General features: G+C 40.3%; 1 protein-coding gene across 3 annotated transcripts in view; it reads left to right on the forward strand.

The window, feature by feature from the left end:
• Positions 1-25,889, forward strand: part of ARHGAP10 (Rho GTPase activating protein 10) — a 250,505-nt gene that overhangs the window by 43,978 nt on the left and 180,638 nt on the right. The window lies entirely within an intron of this gene.

Below are 25,889 nucleotides of genomic sequence, written 5' to 3' on the forward strand. Positions count from 1 at the left end.
CACACAGCTAGGTGGTATCAGACTCAGACCTTTGGTATTTTCACTTCTTATGTAGGGCTTTCCTCAATAAAGTTTTTCTTTGTAAAACAGTGATGAAGCCATTTAAAATCAGAGCATTCCTGTTGGTCCAGGAGAAAGGATTGAAATGATACAGTGGGAATCCTGTTAGCTTTCCTTGACAGGGGTTTATGGGGGCTTCCATTAGGTGCTTTTCTGTTAGCAACTAAGGTGTGTTCTTAATGAACCGAAAGGTTTTTTTCTTAATCCTAGTGTCAGTCATAGCTTGGGTTGCTTTAACAAAATATCATAGACTGAGTGGCTTAAACAACAGACATCATTTCTCACAGTTCTGGAAGCTGGGAAGATCAAGATCAGCATGCCAGCAGATTTGTTCCTGGTCTCTTCCTCTTTTAAGGACACTAATCCTGTCATGGGGCGCCACCCTCATGACCTCATCTAAATTAAATACCTCTCAAAGTTCCCATCTCCAAATACCATCACATTGGGGGTTAGAGCTTCAGCATATGAATTTTGGGGGGACACAAACATTCAGTTCATAACACCTAGTGATGCTATGTTTTTAAATGGGCTGTCTGGCAGGAAGTATGTTTTCAACTTAAGATCCAACATGTCAGTAATTATTATTCATACAAATATTCAGAGATGGCTAGGTTAATAATTTGACATTTTTTCTTTTTTTCATGTTTGTCCAGTGTATTCGGGTATTTGAGCACATTTTATGAGTCAGGATCTGTGCTGGGTTATAGACCAAAGTGCTAATGAGATAGAGCCATTTGTCTTATCTGAGGTATTCGGTAGCCAGTGTTAAAGTTCTATACAGTTCTCTTCTCGTCTTCTTTCAAATACATTTTAGCAAGTTGCAATCTTACCCTGTTTTCTTTTTTTATAAGAAATATTCTAAACATAATATATTAGATATTATAATTAATACCTGAGTACTCACACTTGGCTTTGTCAGATTTTAATAATATTTGAAGAAAACGTCTCAAAATAATTTTTAGAATATGAGAAATGAGCATCACTGAGAATTGACCCCTGTGGGCCCCTTTCTATCCTGTGTCTCTCTTTATTTTCTAGAAGTAACCACTGTGCTCAATTTGGGGAATATCATTGCCATGCCTGTTTTTATACTTTCATTATGTATGAGTTTATGAGCAATATAAAATATATCATTAAAACTTTATAAAAAAGATAGCAAACTATATATATTCTTCTGTACCTAGAGAGAAAAACACAGCCACATTATTTATTCCTCTTGATATTTAGCTCTAGTTCTTTTGAAAAACAAAAAAACTGCGCTTAATGTATGTGGTATCCCATCGTATGATTATTTTACATTATATTAGTCTATTCTCTTGTTATCAGATATTTTTGGAATGCTCCTAGTTTTTCATCATTGTAAGCGGCACTGTTGTGGACATTGCTGTTACCTGTCTCCTGTTGTGAGTTTCTGTGGGGACGTAGGTAAGTGAGGAATTGCAGGTGATAGGATGTATCTTCAACTCCAAGCTTATCTCCAACTTTGCTAGGTAGTGCCACAGTGCTCTACACAGTAGCCAGTTTACATTTCCTCCCACACTTGTATCAGTGATCTTGTTGATCTGCAACTTCTCCAATACTTGGTATTATCAGACTTTGGAATTTTTACCCATTGGCTGGGTATAAAGTGATATTTACTGTTTCTAGCTTCCTGCTGCATTTCTGTCATTGCACACATCTGTTGGCCTTTCAGGTGGTTGCTTCTCTTATGCCTGTTCGTAACATACCTCCACTTCTTTACTGATGGTGGCGGAACTCAGGTGCAGAGAAGTGGGTTGATCATAATCTGAATTCATGACAGATTGTCATCACTGGGTTTTGCATGGCCCTCTTAGTCATATTTTTAATATAACGAATACCTGTAAACTCATCAACATTTGAAACATTACCAACAACTTACATCTGCCTGTGCTTCTCCCTGTCGCGTCCCTGTGTTTCCTCCCCCCACAATACTGTTCTGAACTTTATCTTCCTTGTCTTCTAGTTCTATAGGTCGTCTTCCTTCTGGGACTTTCCTTCTCCTCCATTATTATTATGATTTATCCAAGTTGTTGCATTGGCTTTGGTCCATTCATTTTCACTCATATCATATTCTCTGGTGGTGGTATTATTTTCTGTCATTCAATTTTGAATAGGCAATTGGGTTACTTCCAGTTGTCTGTTATTATGAACTGTTCTTTTATGAACATTCACATACGTGAATCTTGCATGTCACCATCATGATGGTCTCTTGAATACTACCTGGGACTAGAAATGCTGGATTAGGTGTTCTGATGTTTAACTTTGTTAGCTAATGCCACTTTTTTCCTCTGTATACCATTTATATTCCCATAAACAGTGGTTCCGATTGTTCCAGAGCTTCTGCTCAATTTGTAGTTCTTTTTGTGTGTATAATTAGTAACATTTGTTAGTTTGATGGAATTGGGTAGTAAGGATTGGTTTTCTTGTAATACGGTAGCTGGTATGGAGAGGGTGGAGGAAGAACACATAAGCCTACCCTACTCACAGTTGGGGGCTATTAGTGTTTATGAAAAGAACTTGACATTTGCTGGATGGCCAAGTGGACTTAGGTCAGTTTGCAAAATGTCTCTTCATGTATATTGGATTATTGTTTTTATGTCTGTAATCATTTTAAATTTACTGGTTTTATATCAAGTCTTTCTCAAAGGTTTATTATTTAAAATTTATAGTGGATCTAATCTCTGCTTTTTTATAGTGTCTGCTCTTTTTGGTTCATAATGGATTTTTTTCCTTGTGTGCGTTTTAGTTTTGGATTGTGAGGTCTTATTTACTTGAGCTTTATATGTGGAAATCTAGGAGACCTGGGTTAAAGGTGTATTAAGAATAATAGGGTAGGGGTTTCAATTTACAAAATACTTAGCAATGTTGGGTAAAATATAATACACGTTCTTTTAAATGCATAGCTGTGCTTATAAAAAAAGGTATGGAAGATCCCCAGAATTTGACAAAGATCAAAAGATACCGTTCCAGCTCAGAACAATAGAGTTGAACTTTCAGGAGGATCAGAAACAAGATGCTTGGAGTCTTAACACCAATATGGGCAGAGAGAATGGAGCTGTGGGCAAGGAGCTCGACCTGGGATCTCCCTCCATATCTGGTTAGCGAGGACCCTCCAGTGGATGCACCCTTGTGGAAGGAGTGGATCAGAAAAAGCCTGCCCACCAGCACAGAAATACAAAGAAGTTTGTCCGTCTTAGCCTGGGCTCTGGGTAGGGGATGAAAGTGCTTTGATGTTGTCCTAAAATTAGAAAGCACAGGTATTCCCTCACTTCTTAGGCTTCAAATGTATGCCACCCAAGTTTTCCAGGAATTAGCATGAAAATCAATCCAGAATCAGTGCTGCCCCTCTGCTGAGGTGCCTCATGGAATAAATCTGTGGCTGTTTCCATGCCTTCCACTCTTAGTAGTAAACTCCTTGGAATTTGGTGACCTGGTCCTATGCACCATTGTACACCAGTGTATTTTCATAATGAATGATAAATGAACAGGTAGAAACACATGGGCCTTCTTAACAGAACATCAGGTTCACCCACAAACATGTTAAAGTGTAAAGTTTAGAAAGGGTATTATTTTGCAATTAAAGTTTTCCGCAAATCATTCTTCAGTTCTTAGAATATTCTGCAAACACTGAATCAGCAGACATTTATGGATCATCTTTGCTGTTTTGTGTGTTGTGAGGACTACAAAGACAGACATGTGCTCTGCCCTTAGGGAGTTGTAAGTGGGGGAGAGTGACAAACTTGGACATAAATCTCTGTAGTGCAAAGTGCAAAATAAGTGACAGTACATTTTCAAAGTAGCTCTGGGATTGCAGAGGTGGTCAGTGATTCGTTCATTTCACCTGAAGAATTTGTTTCTTCAGTGAACATTTAATAGCTTTTCATGTGGTCAGCATTGGGAGGGTTATAAGAGTACCTAATATTTATTATGTGCTTACCCATGTGTTAGGCAGCCAAAATTTTATATACAGTTAATCTCTGCAACATACTTTTAATTTTCACAACATCCCTATGAAGAAGATCCTATAATTATCCTCATTTTAAAAACTTTTTATTGAAATTTACCGTATGTATAGGAAATCACAAGTTGTATGCACCTGTGTAACCAGCACCCAAAGCAAGAACAAACCCAACGTTGTAGGCACTCCAGAGGTCTCCCTTAATCTCCCTTGACTTCCAGCAGCAATTTTTTCCTTTTTTTTTATTTTCTGGAAATTAAATAATATAGTATATATTCTCTTGTAATCTGTTGTATGTAGTTGTGGATTGCTCATTCCCATTATTTTCTAGTATCCCATTATACCAACTTTACAGAAGAGGAAACTGAGGCTGAGAGGTCAGAGTAGCCTGAGATGATGCAACTAGTAAACATATTACAAGGCTCCTGAGTGTTTTTTCAAAACATGACTTTTAATGATCTTATGGTGTTCTGTTATCTAAGAACAGCCAGTGAATTTAACCAATCCCCATCTGATAGATATCTGGGTTGTTTCTACATGACATCATTTATACTTTACCATAAAAGAAAAAGTCAATTTCAATATTTAAAGTATGTTTTTAAGTTTCCAGCTAATTTGCCATTGACTGTAATCAGTTCCATAGAAGTATAGCTGGTAATAAAATATTAATTTCCCCGTGGCTTTCATTGTAAGGTAGCAACTGCTAGTCAAGGGTGGCATCTGTAGTTTTTATGTTATCAACTTGCCTTTTGAAAATGCTTTATCAGAGGATGCACTGCCCTTTTTTCCCTTTTATCCTAATTGTGTTTTTGTCTTCCTACTCCTATTTCTCTCTGAAAACTTTTTTTTAGATCATCTCAGTTCTTCTGTAGTCCAAAATCATATTCCTTTGCCTAAGGAGTGGCTCTCCCTTTGGCCCCTGATGAGCCCTGCAGGGGGTTCTCCATGAGTTGGTTTTTCACAGGATATAGACGTTTCTTTATGAAATGTTTTCTAGTGCAGCGTCTCGCAAAGGGAACTTCTGGATTGTGCACTCCTGGAAGGCAGGAGCTGTGTTATTCACCTTGGTGCCTGGCATGCAGTAGGTGCTCAGTAAATGTATGGCTACCGCCCGGCCGGGTGTGGCTCAGTGGTTGAGCGTCAACCTAGGATCCAGGCGGTTGGGGTTTGACTCCTGGTCAGGGCACATGCCTGGGTTGTGGGCTCGATCAACGACTCTCTCATCATTGATGTTTCTATCTCTCTCTCCCTCTCCTGTCCTCTCTCTGAAATCAATAAAGATATATTTAAAAAAAATAAAAATAAAAAATAAATGTATGGCTACCAAATGAGGACCTACTGCAGCCTCAGATTTGTCGTCTTTGATTGACCTTCATAATGTTATGATTTATGCTTTCAGGGAACATGATTCATTTTCTTAGACACTTAAAACTTAAATAGAATACCTGGAGCTGTTTAAGTGTTTTCTTCTGTTTTGATAAGTAGAGGAGGAGTGACTTAAACAATAAAAAATAAGTTTATAGTGATTTTGTAACAGTATGAAGTTTCTTACACTTTCTTCATTCATTGAACATTTACTGAAGCCCTACTGAGTGACAGGCATCGAAGATACAAAGGTGAACATAATCCCTGCCCTTGAGGAATAGATAATCTAGGGAGAAGACAGACATATGTAAATATAATACATTGTGGTAATGTGTTATATCTAGAGAGCTGTGAACAGTTGTTGTTGTTATTTTTTAACACATGGAAGGGGACACTTAAACTTGGGGCATGGAGAGGCCATCAGGAGGGTCTTTCCCCCATATTTGTAGACTGGAAGTACTGCCCATAGTTACAACATTCAACCATTTCTAATGTAAGCATTTAAAATAAAAAATAAATCTTTATTGATTTCAGAGAGAGGAAAGGAGAGGGAGAGAGCGAGATAGAAACAATGATGAGAGAGTCATTGATCGGCTGCTTCCTGCATGCCCCCCGACTGGGGATTGAGCCCGTAACCCGGGCATGTGCCCTGACTGGGAGTCGAACCCCGATCACCTGATCTTAGGTTGACGCTCAACCGCTGAGCCACGCCCGGCTGGGCTTGACCATTTCTAATGTAAAAACCCCACCCCACTCTTGTCTTCCTCCCCACACCACATGGGCTTTCTCTCACAGTCATGTTGATTCTAGCTCTGAATGGCTTTAGAGTGTAGTTGCTTTCTCTCTTCCTTTCTGTCTTCACAGTGATGCCTCCTAGATTTGAAAGAAGCAGGGATGGAAGTCATTCACCTTTGTGTTTTAAGCATCTGACCTATATTTCCCCAATAAATTTAATTAAAAAGAAAAAAGAGTCTCAGGCCCATGGGACCAAAGCATTGTGTGTCTGGTTCCTCCTGTTGGATCTGTCTGCCCTTGTGTGTATGTTCAGGCTCCCCTGGTTGCTTATTGTTGGCAGAGCTTCTGAAAGATCCCCGTTCGCATGCTGTAGGACTTGCCTGGTGCTGCCAGTGGGACTCTCCTTCCCTCTGGGGTAGGAGTGAGCCTATGTAGGCTGCCTGCTGCTGTTAGGCCAGGGGTTGGGAATGGTGGGTCTGAGTGGCTTTCTTCTCCGGGTGGGGGGAATGCAGCACGCCCTTCTCTGTGCTGTTCCTCTGGTCCTGGAATCACAGGTGGGTTTGCTTTCTCCTTAGCACCTTTCAGAGTTCTCCTTTGGCTGTCTCATCCGTTATTTCTAGGGTGTATATAACTTAGTAGGAAGGAGCAGAGAGAAAGGAGTTCCTGCCATCTTGTCCCTAGTCATTCTTTCTTAAGTGTTGGATTTTTAAAAGCAATTAAAAGTGAAAAATTTGACATTTATTTTCTACATCTAGCAAATTGTATACTGCGCTGTCTTACTCAGTAGTAAGGAAACTTGAGACCCTGTCAGGTTAAGTGACTAGTTCAGGGGTCGCCTTGGTAGTTAATTGCAGAATCCAGACTAGAACTAGGCTTCTGGTGAGGAATCCAGCATTTGTTCCATTTTAGCAAACTATGTCAGAGTTCTCTAGGAGAGAAAAGAAGCAAACTATTCCAGGGCTGTCATGTTCTGGGTTTCAGAACATTAACACACTGAAGGATTTGTACCCCAAATGGAAAACTCATCAGAATACAAGAAGAAAAGAATCCAGTCTTAAATTACGTAGACTGAGATTGAATGCCGTTGCTGTGTGTGTTTTTCCCCATTTTAGCACTAATCATTTTTTACAAAGTCGAATGACCTTATGTGTCTTCTTGCAAAAGAAAGTTCTATCTGACACTGATTATCATCACCATTCATATTCTATTTCAAAGAGGGTAAAGAATATAATTAAGATTGGTGGCACCACCCAAACAAATTAATACCGTAACTTAGCATTTCACGTGGCTTTTTATCAGATAATCTTTGTGTACTTCACAGACATTAGATACTTCTCACAGCATTTCCCCATGAAGTCCCCCGCCACCCCCCATCACAGTTAGACAAATGGAGAAAGGAGAAAACCCAGAAGTTAACTTTTTGGTTGGTTGTAATTTTTTTTTTTTTTTTTTTTTTTACGGTCTCCAGGGTTTTATAGAATTAGTCAGAGCTGACCTGGTGCCAGAACTCTTTGGAGATCTGATACGGGAAGCATTTCTTCCCCTGAGACTTTCCCTGAGGCACAGCAAGAGAGAGGTACAATAAACAGGACTAAACATGGGCTCTGTTTAATGTCATTTGGGTAATAAGGACCAAAGGGGCCTAAAGATTGGCGCTGTCTCCCTTCTCCCTTTGTACACTTGCTCCTCTATTTCTGCTTTTCTTTTTTCTTCCTCTTCCCGAATCTGTAGTCTTGCTGAAAAGTAAAATCTCTGAACTCTCCTGAAGAAAGGAGTTCAGCATGCCGGGCTTTGGAGAACGTTTCTCATCACTCGTGATGAAACTCCCGCATAGGCACTCCACATGCAAAAAGCAGTTGCTTAGAACTTAGAGTCAGGTTTCATAGAAAGTCCTGTACCATGTGATGGCTAAGTGTCCAGCCTGTCGTCTTTAATCCATGATGTGGTTGAGCTATGGTGCTGAAGGTGAGATAGTAGTGTTAGTGCTAATAACTCACCACGTGTTGACTGGCTTAGAATCAGAGAATGTTAGCTTTGGACGGGGCCTCCGGGACCGCGGTTCTGACACCCCGCCCTCAGCAGGATGTCTCTACAGTATTAGTGGGGGCGCCTCATCATTACTGGCAATGAGGCGGCCCATTGTATTGTAGCTGGTGATTTCTGCTTTACCCTAAAACAAATCTGCTCCCTTTAGCATCTACTTATAGTATTGGCTTTTGGATGAGTCTCTAGGACCATGAAAGGTGAATCTAAGAATTGTTTTAATTAATGTCTCTCAAAATTCAGAAATAGATGTTGTGACTCCACCTTTCCAAGTTACTTCTTATGATGGGATTTTCAGATTCATCATCCTGATACCTTTTTCCCTGGATGTTTGTTTTTGCCAGTATTCCTTTAAAATGTGGTGCAAACTAAACACAGTGCTAAGAAGTTTTCTTATTCATGTCAAGATTATTATTTCTTTAAAAAAAGACCCTAAAACACAAAAATTAAAAAAAAAGCAAGCTTGTAAACATAACCGTTATATATACCTCCATGTATAGAAAGGAGCATTTCTGAACTTGAATCTTCACCCACACTTTCTGTGTCTGTTCCCTCATTTGTAGAGTAGAGATAGTCACATCTGTCTTGCAAAGTCATTACCTGTATTAGGGACGATGCATGTCAGGGATCCAGACTTGGGAGGTGAATCTATGGCCAGCTGGATAGAAGGAGTAGGAGGTTTTAAGTCGCTGTATTGTGTTGCCATTTTTGTGTTATCTCTCTGAATCAACCCATTTCTCCTTTTCAGGACAGTCTTCAAGAATCTAGTCTCTGCCTTCTGGGGCCCCTCCTTTACTGTATGGAGGTGTGGATGTCATATGTAAAAGCATGATATCTGTAAATTCCATTCAGCACTTTCTCTTCCTTGTTAACAAAGCTAGTTGTTAGAAAACCAAAGCAAAAGATTTGAAACAGGTGAGAGGATGCTACACAAATTTGCTATCTTATGTAAAAAGTGCCATTTCGTGTGGGAGCAAGTAACTCTACCAAACAGAATTTGGGAATGAGAGGATCAGAGTTGGGAATCAAACCTGGGTTTAATTCTGCTTTTACTGTGTGACCTATTAAGCACCCCCTCCATTTATAAGAGGGCAATAGAATGAATACCTACCTTGTAGCATAAGTCTAAGGATTTTGGTAATATTTATATAAAATATTCACCATAACACTAGATGCTTATTGTTGTTAGGAGGAAGTATGAAATGATAAAGTTCTGAAAAAGAAGAACAAGAGAGGTAATTGTTGGTTGTATTAGGTAATAAGTGTGACATAAGACTGTGGTTCAAAATGTGGCACAGAAAGATAGACAAAGAAACAGAACAATGAAGAGATGCCAGCATTGTTTTTTTTTTTAAAAAAAAAATCAAATTTAGGACAATTAAAATAAATTTAACCTGAATATTTGCAAAATGTTCAGGAATGCAAAAGAATGGGTGCTTTTTAAGTGTGCAAGTGAGAGAAGAAACTTCTTCAAAATATGGGAAAAATTGAGTACCAAAAAATATACAAAAAATCACTATTCAAAATAGAGGCCACAAAAGTAAGAGGGAAAATATTTAAAACAAAATTGTACATCAGACTTGGACTAGATAGAGAAAATAAAGACAGTACATTATGGCAGTTGATGCCATAGAAATTCCTGTTTAAGAAAGGAAATTAAAAAATTAAAGATTAGAAAGTAAAAAAAAAAAATCAATTGAAGAACGTTGAACAATTACAGTAATGAATTCCCATGTATCCATTGCTTACCTCCAGGAATTATGAAGTCCTGGTCAAGTGCTGAAGTATAATTCAGGCTTAGTATGAGGATGTCTGTCAGTCTGGTTTGTAACTTACAGGTTTGAGCCTTTGGTTTCTATGTTTTTTTGGCAGACACTGCATTTTAAATATAATTGGGAAGGAATTCACATCTTTATCAGTTTGCAGAGAAATAAAATGAAATTCAATATTTCCTTTTGGAAGTATTCCTTTTGAAAACTTTCCACCTCTGATTCAACTTTTTCTTTCCTTTTATGCTAACTGTCCCTGTGATAAATTTACTTTCTGTGACATAGCTTGGAGAATATAAAGTGTTAGCCGATCTCTTGCTAAGAGTCCTTTGAACTGGAGCCTGGAAGTTATTAGTGGGCCAGAAAAATTCATGAGGGTCCTTATTCTTCCTCTGTGTGTGTGATTTTGGTCAGGGGCAGAGGAGATCAATACTGTAATTAAACCTAGACTAATAGTAATAAAAACTTTAACTGGAAAATATGCCCAAGGAGCATGTAGATCTTCAATCAGTATATAGGCGATTATTTCTTATACATCTTAGTGTGGCCTTTTCAGTAAAGTACTGATTTGGAATAAAAACCAGTTGCAGTTAGGATATACTGCAGGTACACACATCTACCATATATACATCTAATTATTGGAGCCCCCATTCTAAAAGCCATCAGAGGTGAGCCCCCAGATTTCTAATGCGGGTTATACTTGAGTTTTGAAGGAGGAGGGAGAGGAGCATTCCAGGCAGAAGGCAGGACATATGCAGAGACCCCAAGGAAAGCAGTCTGGCCTTTTTTTCTCTCTCCCATGAATACAAAGGAGGCTGATAAAAGCTGGAATTCAGTGAGTTTAGGGGGTGAATGAATGAGGCCGGAGAGCCACGCAGGGACCAGGTCCGGTGAGGTCTTTTAGAGCTTTGGTGAGGAGTTTGGGTATTATCTTAAATACAATAGCATGAGGTTGACCGTTTCAGCTGGGCAGAAGGAGATCTAATTTGTATTTTCAGTTAACTTTTGCTGCTGCATGGGAATTGACCGATGGGGGGTGAGTGGAAGCCGAGTGGCCAGTCAGGAGATGATGGTGGCGGGGCTAACGGTGGAGACAGAGAAGGGAGCAGATCCATGGGGTATTTTGGATGGGGAGTGGATGTAGGGAGTTAAGGGAAAGGGAGGAATCAGCATGATTTGTCAGAGGACTACTTCTTGCCAAAATCTGACAGCCTCACAAAACATTTGGCACTTTTGAGCATTCCCAATGTCTTCTCTGGAGCTGCACACTTCCTGTCCCTCCTTTTGGCTGCCTTTCCTGGGTCTTGTCTTCCTCTGCCTCCCCCTTTCTCCACTCGTGGGTCACTTTTGTAGTTTACTTCTCTGTTTTCATCTCTAGAATTTCTATACTTTTTCCTTCTTAAAAAAACACTGTTTCTCTTTAATCACCTCTTTGCAGAGAGACAATTCAAGCCTCTGGTCTTCACAGCTTTTCAGAATTTCTATTTAGTTAATATGCTACTTTCTGAAATATCTAAAATGCAATTATTTGTTTTCTCATCTTAAATTGGCTTCCTCTCTCAAGTTCCCTTTTTCCTTTTAGTGGTTCCGCCGTTTTCTGTCACCCACACAGGATAACTTAGTAATCTTTGATTCATTATTTTCCTCTACTGCAATTTGTCATATGAAATCCAGTATTGCCCTGGCTGCTGTGGCTCAGTTGGTTGGAGTGTGTCCCATGCACCGGAAGGTCGCCGGTTCGATTCCCAGTCAGGGCATAGTCCTAGGTTGCAGGTTCCATCCCTGGTGAGGGTGCGAATGAGAGGCAGCCAATTGGTGTTTCTCTCTCCCATCAATGTTTCTCTCTCTCCCTCTCTCCCTGACTCTTCCTCCCTCTCTAAAAACCAAATAAACAAACAAACAAAATCTAGTATTAATCCCAAGTTGTCAGAGAAGAAACCGAAGCTTGGAAAGGTTGTCACCTGCTCAGGGTCACCCAACTGGTCACTGTTGACACTACTGTGTGAGCGCAAGACTAACACCAGAACCCATACCCTCCATCACTGTCCTGTGGAGCTTCGTGATAAGGCTTTTTCAGAGGACACCTACCCTCACTTTGTTTTTGAAATATGTCACATTTTCAGAGGTTGAGATCACCACTATTAACAGGTCATACTAGCTGAGTGTTTTCTCTGTAAATACTGTATGTACTTTATCTTTTTTATAGGCACAAAGTAAACTTGTTAATTTGCTATGCCACGTGATTTGTGCCTCTCCTTTTTTGAGGGGAAGAAGAGAGGAGTGACAGTGAGAGGGTGCAGTTTCTTCATTCTTTTCTCCCCTATCAATATATGAAAGGGCTCGTTTATCCATTGGCTTGAAAATACTGAATTTCATTATTTAACATAATGAAATTATTGGCCATCTAGTGAGAAAAGCTGTTATGTTACTTTAAAATTTAATTTTTATCATTTCTAGTGAAGCTTGTGTGTTTATTAGTGGTCGCAATTTCTTTTGTAAGTTGCATTGATGATGATGATTATTTTTATCAGCCCTAAGATAAAAAACTTGGTAAAGATGAAATAAAATGCTCAATCAATCTTTTAAGTTTTGTGTCGGAAATTGGATCGAGAATTGTAAGAGAATGTCTTATATGTGACAGAATTCTAAGTTTTAAAAGAACTTTTACATTAATCATCTTATTTTTACATCTGCTCTTTATAAATTCTGAAAGTGGCAGGGCAGATACACCTGTTTCTGGGAGACTGAGGCTGAGCCAGAGCATGCGTTGGGTCTTAGAGGGTACCAATATGAGTTTGTTTATGCATACCTAAGTCCAAGCACAATGCTTTGTCACCGTGCCACCAGACCTGTCTATAGTTGAGGATGTGGGTGAGGGCAGTAGCCCAGACACAGAACTCAGTGGCTCTTTGATCTTTGAGGACAGAGCCCAGAATGTTGGGTCCCTATGACATCAATCTGGGGAGTTTTCCTGAGTCCATCTTGATAGGGTCTGTCATTTCCCAGCACAAATTAATGGAACATCTGCTCTGTGCCTGGTTTTGTGGATAAAGTAGTGAGTAAAATGGGTAGAAAAATCCCTGACCTCAGAGAGTTTACATTTGGGGTCAAGTTGAGCCATCCTGGGGGCCTTACCATTTTGACTCTTACGTCTAACACTTTTCTTTGCTTCCTGTGTCCTTGCCTTATCTACTCTTTCCTGTGGTTTTTAGATCAGCTCTGGCCTCTCCTTTATCTTCAGTGTCCTGCTACTAAATTCAGCAACTTCTAGTGATGAAAGCCTTCTGTTATTCTTGGTTTCTCCATTTCCTAGCTGCAGCTTTGAATTCTCTGTTAAGCCTGGCTGTCAAGTGCTGGGCTCGGGGCCACCAGTGTTATCCTGTGGGAACTCTGTCCTGTTCCCTTTCTGTCTTGTCATGGCAGCTCCCTATTGGAGTACTGACCATCACTTTAGCAGCTTGGATTGAGAAACAAGTATAGAGTAAGTATGAACTCACTGTGTGTAATGGGGTCACTACTCCCCAGGAGGTTTGGTTAGCCAGGGGCATGTACTGTGTGCTTGTATAGTTCCTTAAGTCACAGCCCGCGTCTGGGAATCCCACCTTTAAGCATGGTCACTGTATTAGGGTTCTCCAGAGAAACAGAACCAATAGGATATATTCCTATATGTATATATGTGAAATGAGATTTATGATAAAGAATTGGATCACATGATTATGGAGGCTAAGAAGTCTTATAATTAGATGATCTGTCATCTGTAAGCTGGAGACACAGGAGAGCCAGTGGTGCAAATTCCAGCCTGAGTCCAGAGGCCTGAGAATCAGGAGCGCCAGTGACATAAGTCCTTGTCCAAGGGCAGGAGAAGACCCATATCTCAGCTCAGTAAGGCAGAGAGAGAACATTAAAATTTTTTGTCTTTTTGTCCTACTCAGGTCTTCAACAGGTTGGATGCTGCCCACCTATATTGGGAAGGACCATCTGCTTTGGTCAGTCTCCCAATTGAGATGTTTATCTCTTCTGGAAACATCTCACAGACACACCTAGAAATTAAATTTAACCAGATATCTAGGCATCCCGTGGAACAGTCAAGTTGACACATGAAATAAACCTCCACAGCCACATCATCTTACACCTCTGCTTATCTTGATCATCGGTATCATTAATTTTGTTTCTTTTTGGCTTTAACTAATTTTTTTTGACCATAAAAGTAATCTATGCTGAATGAAGACTATTTAGAAAATACAGAAAAATATAAAGAACATACAAATAACCACTGGTTAAGACTTTGGGGGACTTACATTCTAAACTGTTTTATGTGCACTTATATAATCTTTCTCATGCTTTCAGTGATTTTCAAATTGATCATGTATCTTAGTTGTATAACACCTCCTCCCTCCTCGAACATGGGCAGTTTTCAGGAGGTCCAGACTGTGTCAGTCTGCCCCAAGAGGCTTGGGTTGCGTTGATTGTGCTGTCTGGGATCTTGATAAAAGATGACCTTGCCCTCTAGGAATCATGAAACCAAGAGGCAGACCTCACTGCCCAGTCTGCACATTATTTTTGTAACAGCCACTTTTGCAAGCTTGCTGTGTTTCCTTTGTCCTGTTGGCTGTGTGTTCCTCAGTGTAGCCTTCTGTTATCCTGCCATTCTTCTGTTCTTCTTGGGAAACTTTCCTTCCCCAGGGGCTGTCTTCAAAGCTTTTTTTTTTTTTTTTTTTTTTTAAATCCTTACCCTAAGGTATTTTTTTTCATTGCTTTTCAGAGAGAATGGAAGAGGGAGAGAGAGAGAAACATCATTGTGAGACACATGGATTGGTTGCCTCCCACACATGCCCTGACCAGGGTCAGGGATTGAGCCTGCAGCTGGAGTATGTGCCCGGGACTGGAATCAAACACAAGTCCCTTCAGTCTGCTGGCGGATGCTCTAACCACTGAGCAAAACCTCCCTAGGGCAAAGCTTTTTTAAAAAATTTTTATTCCTGACCTCTTCTCTGACATTTCAACATGACCAAGACATTTTGATTATTTACGTCCATTTTATAAGGGCATTGTAAGAGGGAGAGTCTTTGTGGCCCAACTGTGGCCTGTGCAATTTTTGTTCCATCTGGTGAGGCTGCATATTCTGATGGTTTAGACTGAAAGCTGGCTCCAGGTTCAAATCCTGGCTTGACCATTGGCGCAGCGTGACCTCTTTGTGTCATCTTGTGTTCATCTGTAAAATGAAGTAAAAGATGCTTTCCTAATTGGGTACAATGAGGATTAAATGAACTAATAGCAAAGTACTTCCTTGGAGCAGCGACCAGCACATAGGAAGTGCTAAATAAGTATTAGATGATTGTTGCGCACACTTAAATACTTTGGAAGCACTGGATTTGAAAGAATTTTCTAGTCATTGATGAGTGTTTAAATTTCTTTATGTTGAATGTAGTTCATTACATGAAAATGGACTCAGGCCCTGCCTGCTGCAGTGGTTTAAAAGGACTGGTTTCTGTCTTTAGGGGCTTTCTATGGAATTTTGAGTGTTAATGTAGTAGAGTCTTCAGAAATAATCTTGGCCTTGAAAGGATGTGTTGTGGACTTGTTGGCCTTGTACCCGAGTTGTCACTCATGGCATCTGCTGACCTCATACTTCACAGCTCCTACCAGGGAAAGCTGCTCTGCTCACAGCCCCTGCTGAGGAGAAAGCACTTGGAGGACCATGTGACCTGTCTTCTTCCCTGGGCTGGCAGATTTGATTGGGGTGGGACACTAGACAGCTGCTTCTGTCATGGACTTCTGAAGTTGAAAGACTGTCATAAACCAGTGCAAGGACGATGAAAGTCCCCCACCAGGCTGTGGCATGGTGGCAAACCCTCCGCATAAGCAGCTTTTCCAACAGCAAGAATTGATACGAAACAGAAAAACAAAAGCAATTTCAAGAGAGAAAAGTAAACGCTCAGAGAGAACCAGGTCGTGCTAATGGCAGCAGTCAGGAGAGAAGATCCTACAGTTGGCTGTAAAGCATGTTCATGTTGTTTTCTGGGCTCTGCAGTCGGACGCTCTTTGAGTCTAGTCCTTGCGTTCATGGGCCCTAATGCATATAGGTCATATGGTACAGTTGACCCTTGAATGTTGGGTTTGAACTGCACGGGCCAATAAATACATACAGTACTGTGAATGTATTTTCTCGTATGATTTTCTTAATAACATTTTCTTTTCTCTAGTTTACTTTATTGTAAGAATACAGTATGTAATATATATAACATAGAAAATATGTGTTAATTGACTTTGTTATCAGTAAGTCTTTTGGTTTACAGTAGGCTATTAGTAGTTACGTTTTTGGGGAGTCAAAAGTTATACATGGGTTTTCTCTTTAACGGAGGGAGGGGTCGGTGCCCCTAACCCCCACGCTATTCAAGGATCAAATGTCCTCATTCCCAGCCAAAGGATTCCCTCATTTTGTTCCTAGTGCAAATTATAGCTTCCTCTATAGTTTACAGTGACTTAAACCCACTTTTTAGGGTCCTGTTAAGCCCCCCCATTCCATGCTGTGTTTTCCTGATGACTTTAAAGTTTTTTTCATTTATCTTCCATGAACTCCTATGGAGTTTGTAATCTGGACCCCTCAGTTCCTGTACATATGTGATGATGGGGGTCGTGAACTCTTAGGGCAGCAGTCACGTCCTCTGAATTTTCTAGTGCATGCTGGGCTGGGTTGCATGAGTGGTAGAAGCAATTCATTGGTTATTTCTGGTGGCTTTTCTCTTAACTCTGTGATCCTGGTTTAACTTGGCACAAAAGGGGAGGCTTTAGCCCCTCCTTTGAGTGAATCTTATTTTACTTTTAAAAAGATGTGTTTTAAAGAGAATGAATATTGAAGCATTTGAGAGAAATGGGCTAGTTATACAGTGACTCTTGGCTTTGTTGGACAACTAAGTTTCTCATTGTGGCACAACAGTGGAAAAGCTCATGTGTATTAAGTCAGAATAACACCTGACATCTAAAATCCGTACTAATATTTATTTTGGGTCTTAAGCATGTACTGTGGTTAATAAGGGAGCTTGTTTGGGTATTATCTCTGAATGTGGTTTTATGTTGTTTTCTCTCCCTTTCTTGAAGACATTTTGGAAACCACTTTGTTTGCTAAGTTACTACATGCAGTAGCAAAATGTGTGAATGTTATGTTTTGTCATTGAGCTTAAATCCCTGAGATGTAAAAACAATTGTTTAACATTTTGTGGCATTTAAGTCCTCTCTTTCTCTCTGTATATACATTTTCCATGTGTCTGTGTCTCTGGCCAGCCTCTGGGGGCTGCTCTTGGGTCAGCAGCCTATTCCTATTCATTTAGCCCTAATGAACTTTGGGTGGGGTCACGTGCTACAAAACCCACCAGCCAGGACGTGGGGACTCTGGGTCAAGCAGCTTGCTTGAGAAGGGAAAGTGAGAGGCCACGTTAGACGTGATATTCTTCTTATTTTCAGTGTATAGGTGGAAATTTCAATACATACTATGTGTGTCTCGCCCAAAGCTACACACCTGAGATATGGCAGAGCTAGTATCGGAACCTAGGTCTGTAGGGTTATAGAGCCTTCCTCCTTGTCACAGACCACACTGCCTCTAGTTTATTGTCCCTTCAATTTCTCATCTGTAAAATTGAGTCCTTAGACCAACTTGTCTCTAAGATTATGTTCCCTGCTAAAGTTCTTTAATTGAGGCCAGGACTTGATATCCAAATGCCTCCAGGGGTCAGGAAAATATTTTAAATGAGGCCAATGACTATAGGGAATAGTGGGACCAATGGTAACCAGAGGGTTTGAGAGATTGAAATTAAAATTTTAATGAAAAGGATGGCTAAATAAGTATGTGGGACCAGCAATTTTTGACACTCAGATTTAGGCACTCCCCTGGACATGTCAAGCCATCCTAATTTTTAGCATGCAGTCTTGTCATTGTAATGTTTGTCAGGCCATCGGCCACTCTTGTTTTCTATGAAGTGTAATTAGAGAAGGTGCAGGTCCGGAGTGTGTTGACTGGATATACTTCTTCATACATACACACTTCCCCTTACCCCCAAATACACACACATACATGTGTGTATCCCCCATTGTGTCCTGTGTAGCTGTTTTCTGGGACATGCTGCTCAACTGCTGGATCATGTATTCCTAACTTACACGTGCACCTGTTACTGGCCTCCTGTGCCTTCCAAGGTTATACTAAAACTAAGATTTTATGCTAAGGCCTGGATTCTAGTTAGAGCTCTCCTTAAACTAGGTGTGTGACATTGAGCTAGTTGTCCAAAGTTGTGCTTTCATATGCCGCCTGCCTATAAAGTGAAGGTGAGAGATTCTGTCAGTGATTTTCAGGTTGGGTTCTGCAGGGTGCAGTCTCATTGGGGACCACTCTGTGGGAAACAGGTACCAGGTGAGCAGAGTTTTTCATCCCAGCTCTACCTCAACAGCTTTGGTGATCTCTTGTACTACGTACTAGTTGTGTGATCTTGGGCAAATTGCTTAACCTGTGTGTGTGTCCTAGTTTCCTCCTTTGTAAAGTGGGCATAAAAATAGTATCTGCCTCTTAGAGTTGTTGTGATACTTGAGTGCATCAATGTAAATATACTTGACATTATAAGGTTTGGTGGATAGAATAATCACCCTGCAGAGATGACCCTTCCTAATTCCCTGAACCTGTGAACATATTATTTTACATGGCAGAAGGGACTTTGCTGATGGGATTAAATTAAGACCCTTGAGATGTTGAGATTATCCTGGGTCATTGTGGTGGGCCCATTGTAATCACAGTGGTCCTTAAAGGGGTCAGAGAAAGAGATTCGATGACAGAAGCAGAGGTCAGAGTAATGTGATTGGTGGCTGGGGGCTGTGGGCAAAGGGATTTGGGCATCCCTTAGAAGCTGGAAAAGGCAAGGAAGTGGGTTCTCCTCTATAGCCCCCAGAAGGAATACAGCCCTGTGAGACCCTGTGTCAACTTCTGATCTTCAGAACTATAAGATAATAAATTTGTGTCGTTTTAAACCACTAATTTTATGGAAATGTGTTATAGCAGCAGTAGGAAACTAATACTGTTAGTTGTATTTTCTGTTCTCACTGTAAATAAGATTTTCTTTGAACAAAGGGATCTGTGGCCAAAGACAGTTTGAAAACCGGTGGGCCAGGTGCTCACTAACATGCCCACCTCATCTGCTAGCCTGTTGTGGCAGGTTCTCTCTGTACATAGAACTCAGCCCGAGCAGACTCCACTTTTGCTGAGTGTGTGCAGTACACTTGAAATCTGGATAAGGTGAAGGTTGGGTGGTATTTTCCAGCGTGGACCTGCCTGTGGGATTCTCTGCAGGGCCCAGATCACTCACCTCTGAAGGGTTTTTAATAATTAATTGGCTGTTTTGGTAAATGAGATCTGGGTGTTTATGTGCCTTATTGGGTCTGGAGGCCCACACTCCATCCAGGTGTATGCTTTTGTTTGTGGCATATGGATCTTTGTGGACTCAGCTCATTTTCCTTTTACCCCATAAATTCATCAATTCAAGTTGTTCTGGTGACATCAGACAGTGCTTATTCTATGATTAAGAACTCACTGCACAGACACCCCAGTTGGGCTGGATTTGGGGAGGTAGGGACAGGAATGCCTTAACATTATAGTTCCAGAGACCTTGCTACAGCCCATGAGCTGCTCCTAGAACAGCCTGTGATTTGCCCTTCAGGCCTTGACTAGCCCGGCATTGCATTTTGGGCTTGTGAGATGTTTGCACAGCTTTTAAAATCTACAATGTGAGTTATTTGCTTTCTTTTTTTACGCATACAAAGAGGCCATAACGCTGTTCTTGTGTAAAGTACAGCTGCTGGGTTTGTAAATCTGGAAAACATGAAGCCAAATATGAACCAGTCTGCAGTCCTAGAGGAATTTTGTTTCCCTTCCAAGTTATTTGGATTAACATCAGCATTATTTCCTTGGCATGAATCTGGCATGAAGGATATTAAGTTCTTAGTATCTGTACCCTGCTTTTCTCTAAATAAAGCATTTAAGAATGCTGGGACGTGTTTTGATGTGCAGAACGGGTGGCAGAGGTTCCCTTGGCAGAGCTTTCGCATAGTTGATAATCTAGTTATTTGGGTTTCTACTTGCAAAGGAATGTGAGCGTTTAGGTGCAATTTGCCTATTTGAAAAAAATAGTGTGGTTTGTGAAGAATCCTGTATTTTAAATTTCATGAGTGAGAAAGGCTCATTTATTTGCTGTTTCATTTTTCGTGTTCAACCCCAAATGAAAGAACATGCTACATTTATTTCCTCAAGTGTCCCCATTAGTGCTTTGGTTGATGGGTTGGGAAGTTGCAGGAGATGACAACCTTGTTACCCAGGCCAGGCTTGTAACTTCAGGGGCTGTAACACACCCAGGGGGCTGCCTAGAAGTTCAGTATGAGTAGAGCAACCTGAGTGCAGAGGTATTGCATTCACCCCCAAGTGCCTATATGTGTCTAATGTGCCACGAGAAATAATCTTGTGTAAAATCATCAAGGGTGAGCAGTGGGAGCTTGGCCATTGTCTGGAGGCTCTCCAGATCTGGATTAAAGCCATGCTTGGATCTTTCCCTGTGGTGTCCTCCATCTCAAACTCAGCATGTCTCAAAGATAATTCCTCACCTCTCAGACTGCTCTTATCCCTGAGAAGGCCTTGCTTGTGGTTTTTTCTCCCATTTGTCTACAAATTGAGGACCTAAAAATTCCAGTGTTAGAGACTCGAGTGGCAAGTTCATTTGAAAGGTGCAAGTCACATTAAATCTTTCGAGTTAGCTGTACTTTTTGTGCACACTCAGGCTTGGCCTTGTCCACCACCTGGCGTCACGTCAGCCTTGAAGGTGTTTCAGGAGAGCAGTGTTACTCCAGAGCACTCAGGAATTTGTAGGCAGGAGAGGACGGGGGCGTGGAGGCCCGCACCTATGAATTTTCCACTTGGTTAGAATTCTGCGTTTGACCATTCTGGTAACTAGCTGAGGTCTGGGCAGAGGACCTGGGAATAATGTTAACTCTCTTGAAAGTTGGAATGACATCATAGAAAGTATATTTTTAGAAGCTTGAGAAAACAAGTCGAGTCTTTGCCTCCAGGACTTATTACCAGCAGTCTAAAGAGGTCTGTGGCCTTGATGAAGTCACTGATCTGTCTCTGAACCTACTTAAGATAAGGTCACACCAATACCAACCCTGCATGCTGATTATAAAGAGTAAATGCTGTAGTATTTAAGTCAATTAGCACAAAGGAAGCACTCAGTAAAGGTAATTCTGTCTAGTGGGCCCCCTCACCGTCTTTCCCCGGCCTTTGTAACTAGTGAATTAAGGCTGGTTGAGTTTCATGTGCAATGAAATTGGAAAGAAAAAACATCATCCTTTGTACAAAACATCTTTGTGCTTATTTCATAGACTACTGAATCTAGTAAGCTGCCTTATGATTTTATATTATGTTTAGAAATGCAGAAAATATCTATAAAAGTATAAACTGCATGGGAGAAGAAATAACTTAAAATGTACTAAGTGACAGAAAGGTGACACATTTGTGATTCTTAAAAGGCATGGAGTTTGGTATGGTCAAATATTTAAACAATAAACATTTTGCATAATGACCTCTAATGACACCAGAAGGAAGTCAACAAAAAGGAAAAATGAGTGAGGAAAATGGTTATATTCTAAAATAAATTGATGTGACTATAATAATGCAGCAGTTAGAAGCGTGCTATTTACATGGAAATAATCATAACAGCTGTGCAGATGAACCCAAATTTAATCTGCTGTTATAAACATTTCAACTAACAACATTAGGAGTTATGAAGTGAATGTTGGAAAACTGATGTATTTGTTTTACTTTCTAGAGAACATCCTATCCTGATCTTATGAAACATGGTCTTTAAAGTAAACTTGGCATTTTGGATAAAATACTCAAACAGCTCCAGAGGGAAAATATAATTTATACTAGCATTGATGATTTTATATCTTATCTATCTACCTATCTATCTGTAGCTATATATATATTCCTAGTAATATATATAAATGCATATAATATGTATAAGTAAATATAAGCATATGTAAACATGTGTACACACACATATATAAACATAAATTCAACCAGGTTCATGCCCCTGTTGAGAACTGGCAAAGCAAACATTAGCAAAGTAGAATAATACAAAGTTATTAAAAATGATCATAAGCCCACACACTATTAATATTTGGAAATAGGTGCCTGACATAAATTAAAACAAAAATCTTATTGTGGTCCCTGTTTCAAGGACATAGAGAAGCAGAAGACTGTATGTTGCTGCCTCAGGGATATGATATCCTAGAGTGGGAAAATAGTCATGAGTATTGACTAAATAAGGTAATTTTAGGTAATAAATTCTATGAAGAAAATAAAATGGCAAAGGAATAGAGAGGGACTTAGGGCAGAGGGGATGGTGAGAGGAAGGGGATTCTTAGCTTAGCCATGGGTTTAAGAAGGACCCTCCAGGTGACAGTGGAGGTGGGGAAGGAACATTTCAGGTGGAGGGGAGCCCCAAGTTTAAGGGCCCTCAGACTGGAATGAGCTCGGCATGTGTGAACCAAGAACAGGCCGGTGTGGCTAGATCTTAGAGAATAATTGTATGTTTGTCTGAATTGCAGTAGACACTGAGTTATTTTCAAATGGCCTAAACATAGCTAGGCTACTACTTTTTTATGGTTTAAAAAATTTTATATTGCGATTGTGAAAATTACGGCAAAAATACAGCAGTATACGAAATGAATGTGCGTTTTATTTTTGAAATATATTATTGATTTCAGAGAGAGGAAAGGAGAGAGAGAGAGAGAAAGAAACATCAATGATGAGAGAGTCATTGATCGGCTGCCTCTTGCACAACCCCGACTGGGGATCGAGCCCGCAACCCGGGCATGTGCCCTGACCGGGAATCGAACCCCGATCGCCTGGATCCTAGGTCAACACTTAACCGCTGAGCCAAGCCCGGCCGGGCAAATGTACGTTTTAAAGAAGAATGACAGCATAGGAAATATAGTCAGCAATACTGTAATAACTATGTATGATGCTAGTTGGGTACTGGAATTATAAGAGAGAATGCTTTGTAAAGTATATGATTGTCTAACCAAGATGTAGTGCTCCTGAAACTAATACAAAATAATATTGAATATAAAAAATTTTGGTTAAAAATACATTGCATAAAATTTACCATCTTAAATTTTTAAGTGTACTTCTCAGCAGTCTCATATATATATATTCATATTGGTGTGAAATAGATTTCCAAAACTTAATTCATTTTGCAAAAGTGCTTGTAATTCTTTATCGTAAACTGTCCATGTTTAATAACTAACTAACTAACTAATGATAAAGCAAATATCCACAGACCCATCACCAGTTATGAAGGAAAATATTTTAATCCCCTTGTAGCTTTCTGACTGCATTGCTCTCCCTGGTTCCCAGTGGTAAACATTGTGTGACTTTTTTTTTTTTAATATATCTTTATTGATTTTAGGGAGAGGGAGAGAGAGAGATAGAAACATCAATGATGAGAGTCATTGATTGGCTGCCTCCTGCATGCCCCCTACTGGGGATCAAGACGCAGCCCGGCACGTGCCCTGATCTGGATCCTAGCTCAGTGCTCAACCGCTGAGCCACCCCAGCTGGGCAGCATCGTGTGACCTTTGAGATAACAATTCATTTGCCATTCTGTGATTTAGTGACCTATATTTGCAATCCAAACATAGAGTCCAGTGTAGCTTGTTTTGAATTTTATATAAAAGCACCATAGTGTGTGTACTCTTTTGTGAATTGCTTCTTTCTCTCCAAATTGAGATTCCTTTGTGTTGATCTGTGAGTTTTTAGTTTTTACACTATAGTATATGGATATGCTGTAACTTACTCATTTGCTCCACTGATTGGTATTTGTTTTTTTCCAGTGTTTGGTGATTATAATGATCAGGTCTGGATTTTCTAGTCTACATAGTGCACTTGTGCAAGTTTATCTTGGGAATTTATCTAGGAGAACAGCTTCTGGGTTGTAGGATATCACCAAATTTACTAGACAATGCCACACTCCTTAAAAAGTAATTATACCAATTTTTACTCTCACTAGCAGTGTGTGAGGCCTTCTGCTGCTGTATATACAGGATCCCACCAACCCTTGAGGTTGCCAGACTTAGTAATTTTTGCCAGTCTGATGGGTGTGTCAAGGTATCTTGACATTTTAATTTTCACCTTTATTCTCTCTAATGAGCTTGAGCATCTTTTCATGTGGGTACAGGCCATTTGGATCTCCTTTACTTGTTTTTCTGAAGGGCCCACTCAAGTGTTTTCCCCAGTTTTTTCTTGGAGTTCTGCTTTCCCTCATTGTATAGCAGTTATTTATACCTTCTCTGTGTGCCTATCTTCCCTTTTATATGTCTTTAAATATTTAAAACTTAGACAAATTTTAATAATCTTTCTGTATTAGTTACCCATTGCTCTGTGACAAATCACCCCGAAACCTAGTGGCTTAAGCAACAGCCCTTTATTTCTGTTGGGTCGCAGCTCTCCGGGCAGTACGGTCTTATCTTGACTTTCCTCCTCCTGTGCAGGGAAGCTCTGCTGCTGCTGGTTGGCGTCTGACTGAGGGGGCAATAACCGGATGAATGAGCCCCAAGGCTTTCATCAGCCAGCAGATTGGCCTGGACTTGTTCACATGAAGTCGGGCAAAGGTGTACAAAGCTTCTTGAGGTGGGGACTCCAAATTAGCAGAGTGTCACATCCACCACTTTTTGTTATCCACAAGCCCTGCCTGGATTCAGGGGGTGGAGAAATAGACCCTGCCTATTGTTGAGGGAGCTGCAGAGTTCCCTTGAAAAGAGAAGTGCCCACAGGGAGGGGTAGGAGTTGTGACCATGCTTGCAACCCATCACATTTTATATTATGGTTTGTGCTTTTCTCCCGTACTCCAAGGGTAAGAAATAGTCCTATAGCATCTTTTAAAATGTTTAAGGTTTTGCCTTTTCACACTGAGGTCTCTCAGTGTGTTTTTTAAAAAAATATATTTTAAAGAGGAAAAGAATTTGAGAACAATAAGAGAAACATGAATTAGGGCAAGAATGAGGTTTCCGAAACCATGGCAGTGGGGGAGGGAGATGATGCAGGAGGCTGCGCATGTGGAGGGGCTGCACGTCAGTGGAAAATCTGTACCTTCTGCCCAGTTTTTCTGGGAACCTAAAACTACTCTAAGAAACATAGTCTATTAGGAAAAAAAAAAGCCCCACAAACAAAAACAAACTATGACAGCAGCTGAAAGAGTTGGTGAGCGTTACTTAGAAAGTTTAAGCAGTTGTTTAAAAAACATCAAGTAGCATTTTGTAATGTAAAAATAAGAATTAATAGTATGGTGAAGGCCTGGGGCGGGGTTGGGGGTGGATATGGTGTGGAAGGAGTCAATGGGGAAAAAAGGGGACATCTGTAATACTTTCAACAATAAAGATAAATTTAAAAAAAATCTTGCTTTCATTCATTGCTAGCTATAATACAGTGAAGAACATGAAAAAGGGAACAGTTGCTTTTACTATCCTACCATCTTATCAAAAACAGCCCTCAGTGTTTTACATTGTTTGCTTTCCTTTCTTGTTCGTAGTTACTTTTTTTGCAAGAGAGTATTCCAATCAGCAGTTATGCATTGCATTTAAATTTTCAACTTTTCAACTTGGTTGACATGAAATTTTATTTGAACATGGTCTGTCAGTACTCACTGTACTGAGACCAGAGGCATAAGGAGTGCAGGCCTCAGTGAGCAGCTTCTTAGAAAGTGCTTTAGACCAGAAGCAGGGTTGTACCTTGGCCAGGGCCTGGGGCTTGGACCAGATGGCCCTGGAGTAGAACCAAGCCTTTGCTGTTGTGGTAACTGCGACTTTGCGCAAATTATTTAACATCTCTAAGCTTTAACTCTCCATTGTAA

Source organism: Miniopterus schreibersii (genome assembly GCF_964146895.1).
Source record: "Miniopterus schreibersii genome assembly, chromosome: 4".
Lineage (NCBI taxonomy): Eukaryota > Metazoa > Chordata > Mammalia > Chiroptera > Miniopteridae > Miniopterus > Miniopterus schreibersii.